General features: G+C 67.8%; 1 pseudogene; it reads left to right on the top strand.

Annotated features, from left to right (window-relative positions):
- Positions 1-306: 306 nt before the first annotated feature.
- Positions 307-4,726, top strand: LOC125628691 (protein mono-ADP-ribosyltransferase TIPARP-like; annotated as a pseudogene).

The following is a 4,726-nucleotide window of genomic DNA, read 5'->3' as shown; positions in this document are numbered from 1 at the left end:
AAATTGCCCAGACGTTAAAGACAACATGAAGATCTATTCGAAACTGCTCTGGGTTTTGGGCGTTTCCGGGCACGGAATTTTTGGAAATTTTGCCGAAACGTTTGGTTGTAACCCGTCAAAATTGAAACAGTTTTCACTCGCGCCGCAGTTTGGCCTTTTTACGGCTCTGTGTTTCTCCAAAAAGTCCCCGCAAAAGTTTTGTTTCGCTCCAAACGCCGTCAAAAACCATTTTGTCCCCTGCCTGTGAGCTGCAAAACCCACCGCTCTCGGTCCGGTAGAGAGGGCCCAGCCCAGGCCGACGCACAGATGCCGTTTCTCTTCTCTCGGCTTCGCCGCGTCTACGCTGGGGTTTTGCTCGGCAGAGCCGTGTTGCTGTCGGTTTTCGTACGCTTGACCGACACGGCCAGGCTTGAAGTGCCCATCGAGTCAGCCAGATATGTGGGAAGAGCGTCGAGGGTTTCAAAAGATCGCGGCAAAACTGATCCGCCCTCTTTAACGGAGCGAGCAGACGCCGGCAGGTGACGGGATCACCGTGGATCGGACACACGGGACGGCTCGGCTTTTTTGGGATTTCCACCGCGCCGGCCTTTTCGAGAAGCCGACCCAAACTGGCTTCAAGCCGGGACGGTTTTGTTTGGGAAAATGTCAAAACAACCCCCCCCCCCAAGACAAACAATGGGGTGAAACTGCCACAAATTTGCAACCCATTTCGCTGTCCCCTTTTTCTTCCAGGGTGTGGGAGGTTTCAGATGGAGAATTTTGCATGAAGAGATCTTGGAAATCTTTGCTCGGGGTCTCTCAGATCTCTTCCTAAAACACGGGATTTACCCCTGCTCTAGACATCAGTCCCGAATCCCACCCCCTCAAGCACCCCAGACAGACCCTCATTAGCCCTGGAGCTGGTGGGGGGGGGGGGGGGGGGAGTCGTCACACCGGATCAGGCCCACCTTGCTTGGCGTCCCGGCTCTGCCGCCGACCGGCACTGACTGAATTGTAGCTAGGAGCCAGGACTCCTGGGTTCTCTCCCCAGCTCTGGGAGGGGAGCGGGGGCTGGTGGGTTAGAGCAAGGGGGGCTGGGAGCCAGGACTCCTGGGTTCCATCCCCGTCTCTGGGAGGGGAATGGGGGCTGATGGGTCAGAGCAGGGGGGGGCTGGGAGCCAGGACTCCTGGGTTCCATCCCCGTCTCTGGGAGGGGAATGGGGGCTGGTGGGTCAGAGCAGGGGGCCTGGGAGCCAGGACTCCTGGGTTCCATCCCCGTCTCTGGGAGGGGAACGGGGGCTGGTGGGTCAGAGCAGGGGGCCTGGGAGCCAGGACTCCTGGGTTCCATCCCCGTCTCTGGGAGGGGAATGGGGGCTGATGGGTCAGAGCAGGGGGCCTGGGAGCCAGGACTCCTGGGTTCCATCCCCGGCTCTGGGAGGGGAATGGGGGCTGGTGAATTAGAGTGGGGGGGTTGGGTTCTGTCCCCCAACACTAACCCTTGCTCATTCTCTGTCTCCCTTTTTCCAGCTCTCCCCGGGAGGATCGGGCCGTGTCCAGGCGCCCCATGGCGGCCGGCAGTGATGCCCCCGTAGCCCCGCCGCCCGCCGTTCCGCCCCCCCGTCGCACTGCGGCTCAAGGCCCAGGCACGGCTGCTCCCCCGCCGGCCCCTGGAACCGGGCGGGGCCGCCCCAGGCCCCCCGCCCCCCCTCCGCGGCCCCCGCCGGCGACCCCTACGGGGAGAGGGTGGAACTGGCCCTGCGGGAGGCGGCTCCGGAGCCGAGCCCCGAGGCCGGGCCCGGGTGCGAGGAGCTGACCTTGGACCACCTGCTGGAGATCGTGGCCCAGCTGGAGTACCACACCCGCCCCGAGGACGGGGTCCGCATCTGCCCCCACTTCCTCCTGGGCTGCTGCTTCTCCGGGGCCCGCTGCCCCCCGCACCGCACCCTGCTGCCCTACCTCTGGCAGCTCTGGCGGAGCACCAGCCTCCCGCCTGCCTTCCGCGCCCCCGCCCTGCTGCTGCCGGAGCTACGGTAACCGCCCCCCCGCCGCGCCCCCCCCGAGCCGGGCTCACGGCCCCCTCACCCCCTGCCTCGCCCCCGCAGGACGCTCTCCGGCAACCTGCACCCGGGCCCCCCGCCGGCCCCGGGGCCCCCCCCGAGACCTGGGCACCGCTGGCCCCCGGGCAGGACTGGCAGCAGGTGCCCGTGGCGGTGGAGGAGCGCGGCTTCCGGCTCATCTACGGGCTCCTCCACAAGAGCCTGCCCGAGGCCCGGTGCCGCCTGGAGCGGGCACGGCGGGTGCAGAGCCCCTTCCTGTGGGACAAGTACAAGCGGTGAGTGCCCCCCCCGCGCCCCCCAGCCCTGCCCCCCATGCCCTGCGCCCGTCGCAACCCCCAGCCTTTCCCCTGTCGCGCCCCCCCGCACCCTCTGCTCCCTGCCGCGCCCCCTTGCCCTGCCCCCGCTGAGCCCCCACAAGGCCTGCGCCCACCCTCTCTCCTAGCCCTGTCTGCACTGTGCCCCCTGCCATGCTCCCCCCTAGCCCTGCGCCCCCCATTCCCCTTACCCCTGTCCCCCGCGTCCCACCCACCCTGCGCCCACCCACACCCTGTGCCCCTCCAGCCCTGCCCCCCCACTCCTCCCAGCCCTGCCCCCCTGGCCACGCCCCCCAAACCCTGCCCCCCCCTCTTTCCTTGCCCTGTCCCTCTCACCCTGCATCCCCGGCCACACACCCCAGCACCTGCCCCTCCACAGCCCCCCAGCACCCCCTAACCCCTCCCCCTGGGCATTTCCTGGGTGCAGAGCCCCTTCCTGTGCGACAGGGACAAATGGAAGGGTGCCCGGCTCTAACCACCACTCCCCTCCCGGAGCCGGGGCGAGAACCCAGGAGTCCTGACTCCCAGCCCCGCCCGCTCCCCTCCCAGTGCCGGGGCGAGAACCCAGGAGTCCTGACTCCCAGCCCCACCCTGCTCTGACCCACCAGTCCCCGCTCCCCTCCTGGCGCCGGGGCGAGAACCCAGGAGTCCTGGCTTCCAGCCCCACCCTGCTCTGACCCACCAGCCCCCGCTCTCCTCCCGGCGCCGGGGCGAGAACCCAGGAGTCCTGGCTCCCAGCCCCACCCTGCTCTGACCCACCAGTCCCCGCTCCCCTCCTGGCGCCGGGGCGAGAGTCCAGGAGTCCTGGCTCCCAGCCCCCCGTGCTCTGACCCACCAGCCCCCGCTCCCCTCCCGGTGCCGGGGCGAGAACCCAGGAGTCCTGGCTCCCAGCCCCGCCCGCTCCCCTCCCAGCGCCGGGGCAAGAACCCAGGAGTCCTGACTCCCAGCCCCACCCTGCTCTGACCCACCAGTCCCCGCTCCCCTCCTGGCGCCGGGGCGAGAACCCAGGAGTCCTGGCTTCCAGCCCCACCCTGCTCTGACCCACCAGTCCCCGCTCCCCTCCCGGCGCCGGGGCGAGAACCCAGGAGTCCGGTGTGTCCCCCTGCAGGAAGCAGAGCCACATGAGCCGGCAGACATCCCCGGAGCAGCGGCTGCGGAACGAGCGCCATCTCTTCCACGGCACGTCGGCGGGCGCGGTGCCGGCCTTCTGCAAACACAACCTGGACCCCCGGCTGCCGGGGGAACACGCCGCCCTCTACGGGCAGGGCAGCTACTTTGCCCGCCGCGCCAGCTACTCCCACCGCTACGCGCCCCCCGCCGAGGCCGGCCTGCGCCACGGCTCCCTCTGCAAGGTGCTGGTGGGGCGCTCGGGCCTGGGGCAGCCGGCCCCCGCCCCTGGACGCCGGCGACCCGGCCAGCGACCTGTACGACTCGTGCGTGGACAGCCTGAGCGACCCCCAGATCTACGTGGTCTTCGACGGCGACCCGTGCTACCCCTACTTCCTGCTCCAGTACCGCCAGCTGGAGGAGGTGGTGAAGGTGGGCTGAGCCGGGGGAGGAACCCAGGCGTCCAGCTGTGGGCCCCCCCCCCCCAGATTCTCCTGGCTGCGGAGTGAGGGGGAAAGAACCCAGGAGTCCTGCGGCTGCCCCCCAGCCCGGCTGTGGAGTGAGGGAGAAAGAACCCTGCTCCCCCCCCCCCCCCCCGGATTCTCCTGGCTGCAGAGTGAGGGGGAAAGAACCCAGGAGTCCTGCAACTGCCCCCTAGATTTTCTGGCTCTGTGCTCAAGGGGGGACGGGACTGTGCCCCCCAGGAGGGGAGGGTGGGGGTGGACACAGGGACGTCCCGTGGAAGGGGCCAGCTCAGGTGTGATTGGTCTGGGCTGGGTCCAGCAGGAAGTGATGTCATTCTACAGCAGGCAGTGATGTCACTGGACCCAACCTAGCCATGCAGGGCCAAGCAGGAAGTGATGTCATGCTACGGGCCCCAGCAGGAAGTGACGTCCACCAATGGGCTTGCAGGCCTTGACATCATGTATGAAGGCTACACCTGGCCATGATGTCATTACAGAGCCAACCAATGGGGCACAGCGACTGGGAGTTGCCTCGTTTGACCCTGGGAGGCCCCGCCCACTCTTACAAACCGGATTCTGATTGGGCGTAAACTGAGTCAACAAAGCATGGCCAGCAGGAGCCCCTCCCACTTTGCCAAACCAGCTCCCAATTGGCAGAGAGGGCAGCGGCGCTGGGCTCGAACCCGGGGCCTGCCTGCGGGCATCTCCTGCTGTTGCTTTAATAAGGGGGGGGTGGGGCTGTTGTAGGGCCCAGGCTGGGACCTGGCCCCATTGCCCCCCAGCAATAAACCAGGCGCGGAGCCGA

This window comes from Caretta caretta, chromosome 28, assembly GCF_965140235.1.
Source record: "Caretta caretta isolate rCarCar2 chromosome 28, rCarCar1.hap1, whole genome shotgun sequence".
Taxonomy (NCBI): Eukaryota; Metazoa; Chordata; order Testudines; family Cheloniidae; genus Caretta; species Caretta caretta.
The sequence above is the reverse complement of the archived record's forward strand: the minus strand, read 5'-3'. Positions and strand labels throughout refer to the sequence as shown.